The sequence below is a fragment of the Corvus brachyrhynchos genome, unplaced genomic scaffold, assembly GCF_000691975.1.
Source record: "Corvus brachyrhynchos isolate BGI_N302 unplaced genomic scaffold, ASM69197v1 scaffold94, whole genome shotgun sequence".
Lineage (NCBI taxonomy): Eukaryota > Metazoa > Chordata > Aves > Passeriformes > Corvidae > Corvus > Corvus brachyrhynchos.
This window is the reverse complement of record NW_008238330.1, coordinates 7,420,447-7,435,033: the sequence shown is the minus strand read 5'-3', so window position 1 is coordinate 7,435,033 and position 14,587 is coordinate 7,420,447. Positions and strand designations below refer to the sequence as shown.

At 40.3% G+C, this 14,587-nt stretch overlaps 2 long non-coding RNA genes across 2 annotated transcripts in view; one reads left to right on the top strand and one right to left on the bottom strand.

Annotated features, from left to right (window-relative positions):
• Positions 1-6,238, bottom strand: part of LOC108446800 — a 19,910-nt gene extending 13,672 nt beyond the window's left edge. Inside the window, exon 1 of the long non-coding RNA XR_001862100.1 lies at positions 6,153-6,238. This is a non-coding gene — a long non-coding RNA (uncharacterized LOC108446800). The remainder of the gene's footprint in view (positions 1-6,152) is intronic.
• Positions 1-14,587, top strand: part of LOC108446801 — a 21,126-nt gene extending 6,539 nt beyond the window's left edge. Inside the window, exons 2-3 of the long non-coding RNA XR_001862101.1 lie at positions 8,697-8,997; positions 10,369-14,587. This is a non-coding gene — a long non-coding RNA (uncharacterized LOC108446801). The remainder of the gene's footprint in view (positions 1-8,696; positions 8,998-10,368) is intronic.

Genomic DNA, 14,587 nt, shown 5'->3' with positions numbered 1-14,587 from the left:
CTCTTGTCCTTCAAAACAGTCAACAACACTTCCCAGTTCAGTATCATCAGCAAACTTGTTAACGGTGCTTTCAACTCCTGCACCCAAATCATTTATAAATATATTGAACAGAACTGTCCTCAGGATTAAGCCCTGAGGAACACTGCTGGTGACTGATCTCCATCCAGACATAGCCTCACTCCCTACAACACTTTCAGTTCTGCCCTCCAGTCAGTTAAAGCCCGAGTAAACAATATGCACCTTGCAATCTTTTCTAAAAAAGAAAGCAATGATCTGCAGGTTTTTTTCTTTGCCAGATGAATTTCTGCAGCAAATGTGTGTTTTTCCCACTCTGTCTCCTCAGCTGATCTGAGTTTCACTTCAGTCATGACAATTGCATCATCCCCTTTAAGCCAAGTATCCTTGGAGTGGTAAGGAGGGAAATACAGTCATTAATGGGATTAAACCCTTTCCTGCAGAAAGACAAAAAAAAAAGATCATTGTTCTGGTTTAAAGCAGGTACTGAATGGAGAATCACTAAACTGCAGGGAGATATGTTCTGAGCTGTAAGTATTTGCCTCTGCAGCTCAAGAAATGCATAGCTGTACAGTGGACTGGTTAATGCTTCTGAACAGCTTTCTGGACAGTTTGAAAGATGGAATACTCCCATCTTCCATTTTAGAAATAGGCACAGGGATGGATGCCCCAGCCCCAAGAAGCAGGCTGGATTAAGACGGAAGGTGTGTAAGATGGCTCCATGGGTGTTCAAACACTTACCGGAATTAAGTATTACCTGGGTGCTGATATTCTTCATACTCTCTTATACATAATCTCTCCTTAGCAACTGATGGAAGAAGGGGAAAGTCGTGATTTCCTTGAAGTGCTGCACCATCTGTCAGCTCTACTCATCTTTTCTTCAAACTTATTTTGAGATAGCTTCTTTTCTCCTTCTGACATTCTCTATTCCCAGGCTTGGCTATAGTTGGATGATTGTTATGTTCAGTTACAGATTATGAGATACATGTAACTGTTCACTTTAGAAATCTGAGGGATCTCATCAAGTGACATCCCATTGACGCAAATGTTGACAACTAGTTTTCCACGAGGGGATGTGAAGCGAGGAAGATAACCAATATGATTCTCTCAGATATTTCTGCAGGGAGTGCAGACACAGCATGACCCCATTGATCCCAGATAGCTTCTGTAGAAAAGCAGTCAGATCTGAAGTTCACTTGTGTCAAGAGCTGCTGATAAACCTTGCAGACTTTTACCAGAGATAAGAGGATTGTATTGCGCAATGGCCATAAACCATGCTAAGAAATGTTTTTGTTCCTGCGAAAGCTGTGAATTACTGAATCTGGCTTTTTCATACTTTCCCTGAACTTAAAAAACACAGTGATTAAACAATGCAATAAGTATGATTCTTTTATATTTAAATGTGATTCTTTTATTGAGTAACATCTGGATCATGTATGTGGGAAGAAATTATGTATCTTTTAAAACTCTGTGTCTGTTCTATTAATTTTAACCTTGCAAGGACTGTTTTTTGGCTTCTAAATTTTCTTCTTGCTGTTAGTAGGACTTTATTTTAGGGTTTTAATTTTTTTCCTTCCCCTCTGCAGTCCCTCCAACAGAGCACTAAGGCTGAAGAGGTTAAATTGACAAAAAAAGGCACATCCTCATATAATCAGGATGCTAAATCCAGCTGAGCAAAGCAAGCAGAGTGCAGATGCAAGACAGAAATAAAATATGCAGCAAACTCAGAAGTGAAAGAATAAAGAAGTCAGTATGGCAAACAGTGAGAAACTAAACAAACACACTGAAAACACAGCCCACGAGAGAAGCAAACACGCACCAACTATAATGAGGAAGGAAAAGTCAGGCTCAGGCCATCCCCACTCATTGGCACCACATGAAGAGAGTCAGCAAATGCAAGCTGTATGGGTTTCTCTGAAAACAAAGGCTTGATTTTCAGAAATGGAATTTTCTTCTACCCATGAAGCAGCATATCGCTTTTTAAAAGTCAATCTCTCCAAAAAGCCAAGGCGAATACCAGAATGTTGTTTAGTGTTTTGTCTTCTGGGAAAATGTTTATCCACACTAACTGGGGTAATTGTAAATGAATCATTATAAATTATCTGTGGAACTTTGAAATTTATCTTTTGCATTGTGTCATGTTCTGGCAGTAAAGTGAAAGTAAGTTAATGCTGGCAGTTCAGGAAGAAAGCTGCAACAGGAAACATCAGGAAAAGCTAATGCAGTGAGTAGCTACTCACAGCATAATTTACAATATGTGGATGTTACATACGCTCCTGGAGCAAGATGTGCACAGGTACTCACATGTGTGTATACACAGACACACCTCTGCCACGCAGACACTGAGGCAAGGGGCAGAAGGACTGAAGCAGCAATCAGCTTAAGTGCTCTGAGCCCATGTTCACACGTTAGACCTCTGTCCCAAGCCCACCCACACTGAGCCCTTTTTGTTCACTTTTCTAGTCTTGAAAAATGTGATGAAGAACCCTGGGAAAAAGCTAGTGGTTTGCTAAAGCTCTCAGGGGTTGGTCTGCTTTTTTAATCCTTTGTTAAATTTGATCGCAGCTCAGAATTCATTCCTTTTGTGTTTTGCAAATTGAATTAAAAATAAATAAATAGCTAAAAGGAGCTTGCTGGCAAATTTATTTTATCTATGTGTTGTTATAATTCAGCTAGCAAACACCAAGTTTTTCAAAGGAGAACAGCCAGGGCTCAGGGCTTAAAAGATCAAAAAGCTGAAATAAGGGAGCAAGGAGCTACATCCTTTGCCACCAGCCCAGCATCCATTACTAAGATTTTTATTACTAAGTCATACAAAGGCAGCAGTGACAAATTATGAGCTCAGGAATATCTCATATATCACATAGATGGAACTAACAAAATTTTTAAATATGTGTCATTTTAAAGGGTAATGAATAAAGATAAATGTGTTTTGTTCCATACTCCAGAAATGAGCAGATACTCAGAATGGGGAACTGAATAAACCTATCATTTCACATCACTTTCAATTCTTCTACCATAATTTTCCCAGCCAGAATAACTTAATGGGAAAGTGACACAGGTCACTGATGTAATAAAAAGCTGAATGTCAGACGGTGAGAAAAAATCCTCAGTGGCTGCAACACTATCAAGAGTATCAGAGGCTTGGCTTTCCTGAAGCCAGGGCTATCTACAACCAGCTCTCACGGCATTTGCACTGGGGGAACTGCTGGTGCAAACGAGGCAAAGAAAAATGAAGTTCAAGTAATGGTCTGTTTCAGAAAGGTGGAAAGGTCTAAGCACAACAGACTCCTCAGCTTGACAACGTAAATTCTGTGAGGGCTCAAACAGAAAGGGGCAATTACTGCCTTATGCTCCAGCTCTAATCTTAAATTATAGGATAGTTTCCTAATGAGGGGGAACATTGCTGGAGACAGCTGTGGTGGATGGAAGGGAACACTGCTGTAATTACAGATCCTTACACACCAGTGACAGAAGTTCCCAAACTCCAAGGGGAAACACCTTCATAATGTTTGTTTCTGCAGAATCAAATACCATTCTCAGTTTGCAGTGGAATAGAAACGTTCAAGTATGTAAGCTTAAAATTGGATTGCAGCCCTACATGATGCATGTTAGGAGCTGGACTGCATTGGCAGAGGTGAGTTAGTGTGCTGGGGTCTTAACTTGGGCTTGGGTACAATAACAATGGTCAACTAGAGAAATGCAAGATTTGTCAGTGGCACTGTAGAGAGAGAAAACAAAGAAAACCAGCAGACAAGTCCTAGGCAGAACATCTGATATGGCAAAATCAGAACAAACTTGTTCCTTTCTTTCAAGATGACTGCTGGGAGCGAGGGCGTCGAATGTTTCATACACTTTCTTATTACAAAGAGCATGTTACTGGACAGACTGAAAAAACGATTCTTGGGGGTTTTTTTTGCTTTTGTGAGCTATGCAGTCATAGCAGTTTACAACATGGGGTCTGCAGACTCCCAGGGTTCCACAGATCACTTTCAAGGGCTGCAGCCAAAATAACTAAAGAACAAGCTGTAGTCTAGTTGCTATTCAAGAAATCTCACTATTCAAGGGAGATATTTACTGTATGTCTCCAGTAAAGTTTATAGGGGCTAGAGGTGGAGAAAGAAATCCTTACAAATGCAAAATCATTGCATTTACACTATTACTATTACTATTACATGAGAAGAAATGGATGGTATTTTTCCAATTTGTACTTCCATGGATGACTCAGCTACTACTAGCATGATACATAACTGTATTTTCAGAGTATCTTTGCTTCAGCCAGTACACAAAACAAGACCTGGTTATGTAATTAGCAACTGTTAAATGATTTGTGTTCTACTGGTTGTTTAATGGGGCTTCACCCTTTACTGAATTCTTTTGTAGTGAAGGAAGAATTTTTTGTTCCCCAAGATGCTTGTTTATTGGCATTTAACAGTATAAAACCTGAGTATTTCACAAGTTTTTTTTTTAAGGAAACCTGTGAGGTTAATGGATAAAAAATGGGGAGAAAAATAAAATAATCTTGGCAACCAGTGTGAAATATTAAAACCTGATCCTTTTAAGCACTTGATGGTTTGTTTTTTTTTTTGCATATACAAAAAACATAGCCCGCATTGACTTCAGTTACAGCTCTAACACAGCAGTTTCTCACATCAGGAGTCACACTGATCACCAGGGAAATGAGGAGCTTCCGGGTAAATGTATACAAGGTTTGCCTGGTACGCAAGGAGTTCTTGAGCAGTGGGACAGAGTCCAAGGCAGCATTTAAACCCCAGGGGCCATTTATCCATACCACATCTTCTCTTTGCCTTCAGCTTTAAGTCCTGTACTTCTGATTGATCCAGTCCTTACCTCCACTCTGTAAACTTCCCTCCCAGTCCTAATCTTCTTGCACAGCAAAACCTAGGCCCTAGTAAATCCAAGATAAGTTGACCACAGGCATCAGCCCCATGTACTGCTTGTTTCTTGGACCAGCACTGTTACCCCTCTCCCTGTCTTAGCATCAGTGTTCCCACTGCCTTTCTCCCTTTCTCCTGTGTCATCTCAGCCAGGTTCAACCCCAAGTTCTCCTTGTGGGTACTCCCCAGCTCTGATGGTCCCTTCCAGCTTCTGCCTTGCACTTTACTTCATCACCAGTGTTCTCCCTCATCCCTGATTCTTGTTTAAAACTTTCATCCTTCCTCCTGCCACCTCCAGGACCAGTTTCCACTATTCTGAGTCTCCTGCTGTGCAGCAGCTTCCCCTTTCCTCCATAGTGCTAGCCAGGGGAAGCTGGCTGAAAACCAGGCTGTGCCCCTCTCTCAGTCCAGATCTCAACATTAGGTGTGACCTGCCACAGAGCCAGCCTTGTAACAACCGTATGGGGGAAAAAGTTATCTTAAATTTGGACTGGAGTGTGTTCAGGGAAGACAAGTCATCAGGGAGGTTAGCTGCTAAAACTGTGAAGGTTTCTGTTGAACATTTGTGAGTGACAAACCTTCAAGGGCCTCCCTCTGACTGAGTGAACTGTAGCTGCATTTGCTGAAGGAGTGTAAAAGAGAGAGCTCTTTCAGCAAGACCCCTTCTCCCTCCTCCCTCCTCCCCCCAGCCCTCCTGGCTGCAAAGGCCAAATCTCCACTCCAAACGCCTTTGACCTGAACAAGCCTTTTAGGCTGTGTCTGGAAAGTACAGCCACGACTACATAGGTGTACCTAGTAGAGCCAGACAGCTCTGAACAGCTCAACTCTAGGAGCTGAATTCAGAAGAAATTGTAACTGGTTGTAAACAGGGCTTTGTGAGGTGTGCAGACAATTTTAATAGTACCTGGAGCCACCAGCCTCACCTACAATAACTGATTTCATTTGGAGAAATCTATACAAAAACTGTTTTGGCACAGCCTACAGTAAACAAGCTTTTGTTTTATCCTCCTCCTCCCCATGTTAATTGTGACAGATACAGCCTGACATCATTGTAATCTGGGAAACAGATAGTTAGGAAAGGAATTGCAGCCACACCAGCATCTAGCTTTCATCTGACTTCTTTCTGCTCTTTGATCTTTTAGCTGGCTAATTATGAAGCTTGAATCAGAACCCTGCTAAAATAGGTTGTGCCTTTTTTCCATACCTGTGACCCTCAGAAAGAACAACCAGTGTACTCACGTTCCATGAAAAAGGCTTGGCATATGAGTCCTCCAGCTCTGTTCATTTAGGTGACCATATAAATGTGTGCTGTGTTCTACTACGGACCCTCCTCTTTCTGCATTGCCTATTTTAAGATGAATCGAGGGGACAAAAATTTAAGCCTTGACATCACATTTTGCAAAGGAAGCAAATGTGCTCCTCCCTAAATCTAAATGAATGGCCTTTTAAGGTGACTGCTGAATTAAATTCCTGTATGATGAAATCAACAGGCATGAGAAAGTTCTTATTTCTGAAAAAGAAAAAAGCTGCAGGGGAAAAAAAACCCAACAAAAAAAATCACCCACTATGTGATTGCAGGGCTGAGAGCTGAATAGGAGCTGTTTACGCTGACTCAATGAAGATACTTTACTCAGCTTTGGTAGTAAGGCAGCTTCACAGGCTGAAGGAAAATGGGGATATACATATTCTGAGCCTGCTAAGCTTCTCTAATGTAAGACATGTGCATTTCATTGAAGTCCTGAAATACCTCACTTAGAAGAAAGATGATTGAAACCCCAAGCACATCTTTCTGTTTATCATACATTACATATTTCTGACATACTTTGAGCAGTACTGTATGCAGCCAACATCAGTCTTTATGCCTCTAAGGTATTTCTGTGAAGACCTAAAATACCCTTAAGACAGAGTAAAAATAATCTCATTAGGGGAATGGGGCACGTCTGGACATTCTCAGGACAGAAGCTCTACCCTAGCACAGCCTGTCGTTTTACATTTGCAGGGGGAAATCACAGGGAACCAAACCACCATGAAATGCAAAAATTAAACAGTCTTCCGGCAATCTTAAAAAAAAAAGAGCCAGAGACCTCCATGAAGGCCATAAATTTTGTAGAGCTCAGGAGGTCACTAATGGTTGATTGACACCACTGAAGCACTTTCCTCTAATTTTTCACAGTGATATTGCAGAAACATGAGAATACAATGGACATGAATTCTGGCTCCAGTCTTTTACCTCTCCTTATACCTGCTCCTCCAGTGTAACCATAAAACCTGGGTCCTTCCTCTATATCTTCCATTGTTGGGACTTCTCTTCTGGCTGGATTGTTGATAGAAATAATAGCTTTAAGGCAGGAGAGGTCCTTTAAGGTGTTGGTATTTTTATTATTATTCCATCATCCAGAGTTGCTTTAAGTAAGGTTAGACCAAACAGTGATAAAACACTGATGTCTTATCTTAACTGTTCTCAGTGTTGCTACAGGCAATGGTGCTACACCAGAGATAACTGAATGTTAGGGGAGGGTGGCTATTTTAGACAAGCCTACATCTGCAGGAAGGAAGGGAATGTGACACCTCGTTACAGATTTAGTTTTAAGATAAATGAAGCAGAAAGCAATGATTTTCCTTTTTCAAACATAATTCCTCCTCCTATCACGGATTTACAGGCAGTAAATTAATTACTTGGGCAGTACAAATCAGGAATGGAGAAGGAGATGAATGATGGCTTGAAGACCTTTCAGAGGTGAATCACTTCTATCATAACAAATAGGGGAACACTGCAGTCAAAGCTACTTTCTGTGTCATAATCTGGAGCTAACCCTGAACTGGATGTCTCAGCGGGGGACCTGACAGCACTTCACCCTTAATTTCTCCTGTCTCCTTTGCTCTCTGTCTACTAAAAGAATGAATTCTGAGTTTTGGACCCTACATATATCTTATCCATAGCAACCACAACACTTCCCTCAGATTTGCTAAAATGCAAATCTTGAATTTAGATGAAAGAAGATGGATCTTCCCCCCATACTCTAATTCTGAGCTTGACTGAAATGTAGAAGCAGACATCTTTGTCAGCATCAGGGCTTCCTGGTGGCCCTTCCCATCTTAGAGCCTCCAGACTCTGCCTTAGCAACCCATGACCTTTGCTAGCAATCAGTGGGAAAGCACTGAAGAAAAATTGCTGAGTGATGACTCACTCTACCACAGCTTGGTTGCTCTATCCTTTTCTAATGCTGCTGATGGAAAGATATTTTCTATTGTGAGAGGCTTGTTTTCCTGCTCCATAGGAACAATGATCCATAAGGATTTCCTGAGGAGTGACTTCTCCTTAGAGTAAGATTTCTTGTCTCTCAGCCCCTGGAAGACTAACTGAATTACCCATTACCCAGTTACTTATCACCTTCCTGCTCCCTCTTGCATTTTCAACACCTACTTTAATGCAGAGGACTCCTCATTGGACACAGGCACTGGGGAACAGGGAACTAATGAAAAACTCTCATAAATCAGCAGAGGAGGTGGAAACATATAGGACCCACTAGAGGAGTCAGGGGCCCCATGTGGAATAGAGCATGGGGGATTGCACTTGGAGTTGAGCAACACAGTCCTGGCTGTGCTGGAGTGTGAACTCCAGCTTGGAACAGCTGACCCTGATGAGGGTCATGGCAGTCTTTCTTCTCTGATCAGAAACAGCACTTGGGGCTTCTTAAGAAAGCAAAGGCACAACAGCAGTCAAGGTTTATCTGTTTGGGCAGAAGTCCCAAAGCCACTACATTCTTCCCCTTTTATTTACAGCCTTCAGTGACAAGTCCTCTCCTCTGATGGTTGCAGACTGTAATGTTCCACTGCAAGCACAGCTGGCTGTTTGGGGTGGCTGACACGCAGAGCTGCACCTGCTGGAATAGATGCTAAGAAAAGAGATGTGTTCTGAGAGATACAAAGGCATTGTCCGATCCGTGATGGATTGCATGGGCAAAAGACTTTGTTAAGACCAACCTGTGTGACCTCCTGCATTGACCATCTGCTGGCTCCTCGTTGGGTGACAGAAAGCCTTTCAATATGCTACCAAACTGATAGAAATTACCCTGATCTGATGGTGAGTATTGGTAAATATGTGTGTGTGTGCCTTTAGATTGGTGGTGTGGATTCCACACTGCATAGCTCTCTATTGTCCCTTTTGCTACTCCCAGGAGGCTGGGAGAAGCAGCTGTACTGCAGAGATGCCAACCATCAGCAAAATACAGCAATTGTTTTATGAGTTTAATGCTATTTATCTTCTAATTTATTTACCAGAGATGTATATAATGCTCAATGAAAGCCAGTTTGCTGAGCACAAAAGTCTTAAAAACACCCTTCAATTTGCTAATGTATTTTTCTTATTGAACAGATTTTTTTTTTTTTTTTTTTTTTTTTTTTAGAAAATTTAACCTTCATTAAAAAAAAAGAAACAAACAAGTGAGGGTGGATAGCTCAAGCAGAGAGAGAAGATGGCAGCAGGCAGCAGGTCAGCCAGGTCTCATCTTCTTGTTTTTAATTATTTGCCCCACCAAGGATGGGGCCACCGTTGCCCTGGGAGTGTATGGTCCCTGCTCCAAAGGCTCACATGCTGAAGGGTGAACGGTCACTTTGTGTAACCTATCTGAAGGAGCTCAGTCTGATCTCCAGACAAATGTGAGAGAGCTGCTGGCTTGGTATTTGCCAGCACAGGTATTGCAATCTCCAATGTGTTTACTGCAGATATTTGTAATGGCTGGGACCCCACACTGAACACTGCCAACCTCTGCACCAAGTGGAATTAATTGCAGGATAGAGGTCAAGTGTGAAGCAGATAAGAGGGATCTAGAAAAATGACAGAGGTCAGACAGCATTAGATAAATGGTGATGAGAAAGCCTGCATTAATAGCAGTACTGTAGCTGTGTTTCCTGAAAAGAGAGCAATACATTCCCTAGTGTGGACATACTTCTTGTTGGCCAAAACACATTCTGAATTCCTCAATAATCAGGCAGGAAGTGGTAAAATCCATCAGACAAAATGAACAATGTGTTATTTTTTCCAACATTAAAAATATATTTTGGGTCATAACTATTATAGAAAAAACATTTTATGGGCAATCAGATTTATTTTTTCTGCCATACTAAATTTTTCAGTGATGTACAGCAAGTGGAATTTCTGTACACAAAGATGTGTTTCAGGAGCTTCGTTTCCATCCAGATCAGTACTTTACCTAATAGGTGCATTACTCAAAAGTACTCACTGCTCTTCCAAAAATTTGCACAAATAGAAATTATGTTTTAGTAGCTTCCCAGTCAAGTAACCAGAGAGAAAAGCAGAATTATAATAGCCATGAGTTTTGTGCTTTGTGTAAACAGCTGGAGTTAGGTAATTTCTGATTTATTTTTGTCACTTTGTGTGATTTTGTTTATTTTACACCATGACTGAAGTCAGTGTTGACTCTGTACACAACAGGTCTACAGCCTTGTACCTACCTTGCCTTGGTTGGCTGTTCTGAGAGCCTCCTACCAAGATTTCCTGTTGCCTCCATTTTAGAGGAGCTCTGTCTTTTCTCCAATGAGTGGAAGTTAGTAAGACCCAGCAGATGCTGCTGCCTGAGTTCAGTCAGCAGAGTAACACTGTGATTCCTTCCAGCTTCTTTGCTTGTACATCGAGAGAAAGGAGGATGCTAACTTCATAACTTCTCCCCATTGTGCCCCAGAGGTTAGGCACCTTGCCATACACAGATGTTATCAAAAAATGGAATCATTTTATAAATAAACTGTGAGTTAACAACGGTCTACATAAATGTATGCTTTGGTTCGAGACTGATGTATTCTTTGAGAACATTCTCTAAATAAACTGAATGTTTTCATTTTATACTTTGTTATGATTTATCACATTGTGGTTTATTTAAGGCTTTCAATACTCTCTCTTCCATTTGCTGAACTTTAGATATGGAATTAAAACATGCTTGACTGCACAGTCTTCCTTTATATTCAAAGAAGAAGCCATGTAGCTATCACAATGGATTAAGACATCCTACATTAAAACCCTGTCACTTTTGCAACTGCATTTATGCAAGAAGACAACAGTAGCTAATGGGTCCATCTAAGACATTGAGTTGAATGGACAATTTTTTCATAGCTGTGGTAATCACGAATACTCTGAAAAAGGCTGCTTTGCCAGTTGTAGCCAAGAAAATTGAATACTGTTCTCTTGCAAAAAATGCTCTGCAAGTATTCAGCCATCTTATTCCATTACATGCCATTACAAAAAACAGTGACTTGTTTATTCATTGGAAGTTCATGCACATACACTACATCTTTTGACAGTCCATAAATACTGCTTTAGCCTGTTTACTGTCAAAGGCACAGGCTCAAGCTAAGAACTCTTCTTAAGGATTACTTCTCCATTTGTCCAGTATGGACAGCCCATAGCACTAATAGATGCATGACCCCAAAAATTCAGTGATCCCCAATTCTTTCATACAGGTTCCAACAGCCACCTTTGTTCTCTGGACTCAGGCATAACAGAGTTATAGGGTGATCCATCCATCTGCAGGGGAAGGTTTTCTTTTGGGGGACATCCCCCAAAATGTCAGGACCAAACTTTCAGGTCTATCCAAACCAACTTTTTCAAGAAGTAGGGGTTCCAGTAAAAAACATTCATGGTGTTGAGGTATCTTCGCAATAAACTCTTTCTACTGTTACCAAACCTATTGACTTCCATTTGGTATTTAGTTATGCCTTAAACCATTTATTTACTGTCTCATAATGATTCATGTAACTATATAGTGCTGCCAAGCGAATTCCATTACCATGGGGACATTTGCAGACATTTTAAATAGTTGAGATAAATACAATAAACTAGAAAAACCACAGAGAAATAAATTGATAAAAAATGGGAGATCACTGCTCACAAACTGCAATGAAGTACACTGAATTTTTGAACCAGCTAGCCAACTCAACAGTAACTGCACACATTGCTTAATAATACACTACAGGTAGAACAATACTACATTATTTTTGCAATAAAGTAGTCAAAACACTTTTTAAAGAAAAGTAATGTAGACAAGTATTTGCTTCCTACACAACTGAACCCTCTTTCGATAACATTCAATTTTCCAGCTAGGTATTTCAAGGAAATAAAGAACACACAGGAACAGCATATAAGTGTCATGTCCAATAGACTATTTCAATCACAGTGTCTTTGGTGAAGATGAGTAATACCTGAAAACAGGGCATTACAAACACTAGTAAATTCATAAAACATGAAGTCATACATCTAGGCATTTCAGGTCTGCTTATCTATCTATCTATCTATCTATCTATCTATCTTTTATATTTAGTATATTATCTAACAGAGGTGTTCCCATGGGCTCCATGAGCACAAGATTAACTATCAAAAAGTGCTATCAACGTATAACCAAATAGTACATGCTTTCCATATATTTGACCATAGTTTTTAACCATGTTTTTTACAGGACTTTGGGCATTACATTGGACTGTTAAGGAGGAAAAAAAGAAATTGTTGGCAAGGAGTTTAGAGACATGTGTAGGAAGAGTCCATGCTGCCAGTTTATCCAAGAAGGACACTTAATGATGTCATGACCCAGAAGCTGTTTCAAAAAACATATTTATGATATGATGCAAATAACCCCAACCCTTATTTTTCCACACGTCCATGCAGATTATGTGTTTTGCATTAAAATTTACACACTGTAAGGAGTGTGTATGAAGTTTGGCTTTGTAACAAGCACATAATTTTTTCAAAAACTCTCTAACACTCTAACTTTCTGTTATTACAACAACACAAGAACTTTCCTTATCTGGAGGACTAAGGAAAAGTTTTGGATTATGCTAACGGATCTACTTTGAAACAAGCTCTTGAAATATTCTTGGCTTATATAGTGGATTCATCATCAAAAAGACCATTATCTCGCATTATGAATCCTAAATGTCTTTATAACTGATTCTTACAGAACTGTGCTCTATTTCTAGTATTGCTCAGTCATCACAGCAAAATCACTAAGTACTTTTCTCCTAATGCAAAATAGAAGTTCAGAATGATGCAATTCAGAATACAAATACAAAGAAGTAATCTGAATTAAGTTTCAGCATTTTCCTTTTCTATGTTTCCAGGGTTTTTTCCCACATTATGCACTAATAATTTAACTAACTGGACTGAACCATAATGTATTTTGAGTATTTCTATACTGTTATAATCGTATTTTAGCAGTTTGTGGTTTTCTTACAAAATATAGTTTTGAGATTTTTTTTTCTGTTAATAGAGAGCTTTGACTGTTCAAGCTTGTATAACCCTTAAATTGCAAAATTCCCACTGTCAGCAATGGCAGTAGCATTCAGTCAGTCCTATGTGTAATCAGATGTCAACCCTCACACATGGCTTAAGTAACAGAGTTTGATTTTTACTTACTGATAAGTATTTCAAATCACCTTTTGTTGCAAAAGACAAGTGAGTAGCTTTACTGGATTAACTGGAGCTATACGCATAGGTGTGTTCAGCTTAATGACTGCCACTAGATAAACTATCAGCAAAGCCCAAAAGACAGGGACACATAAGTCATCCTCTGACAAAAGCAGGAGACAAAACCAACCAGTGAACTATAAAAGCTTGTATTCATTGATTCTAGCCCAGGGGTTCAACGACTGGGTTTAGGCTGGAACCTAAAGATCAAATGCACAAGGAGTACCTGAAATTGAAAATTGCAACTGAATGTCTGAAAAGTGACTTTCAGGAGGTTTATGGTTGATGTTTTGGTGCCGAGACACCAACAGTTTTGTTCATACAGAGCAGCTTCTCAGAAAAACCAGGAAGGATGGTCTAACTACTTTGGACAAGTTACATGTGTTTTTGTGGTAGATTAGACAGGAGTTGGTGGTACAAGTCCTTCTCTGTGTGAAATCCTTGCTCCTTAAGGTTGCTCCTTAATTTTGCTTAATCAATTCATTTAAGTGCCAGGTGCAGCCTCCAAGGGCAGATCTGGGAGCCAAGTCACGTGCTGAGTAAGCCCAGCGGCAGAAGGGTAAGTGCAGTGGTGGACTCAGGACCCGCCTACCCAGAGAGAGCAGAGTCCAGGCTGGTCCAACTTGAGGCACAAAGGGAGAGACTCGTCACTTTGGAATGAATTTGGAGAGGATTCCAGATTGTAGGCATGCCAGTAACTTTAACAGAAGCTAGAGTCACATTTTTACAGGTAAAGGAAACAGAACGAAGTGACAAAGTGATTTAAATGCCAGGAAGTGGCACAATCTGCAACACTTGGCTTCAGCTGTTCAGCATTTGTTCCCAAGGCCCTGATGTGCATACTGCTACCTCAAGTCTAATGTCAAGTACTAGATGTGCTGTTGCTTTAGTATGTGCACAGACAAAGCCTGAGTCCATGTTCCTAGGCTGATGTAGATGCCCTTTAATCAAAAGGGGACAACTGGAACATACAAAGGGAGACTGCTGGGGCCACAGTGGCACAGGGTACACAGTACTTGTTTCCCATCAGAACCTGTCATTGACTTTACTTTTTATAGAAACAATGTCCTGATATGAGTAAAGAGAATAAAGAGCTGACTACTGTACATACTGAACTGATGTTTAATTCATTCTGTAATATTTGATTTATTCTCTAATATTTTCCTTCTGCAATTAAAAAAAAAAACCACAGTGTAGCAGGAAA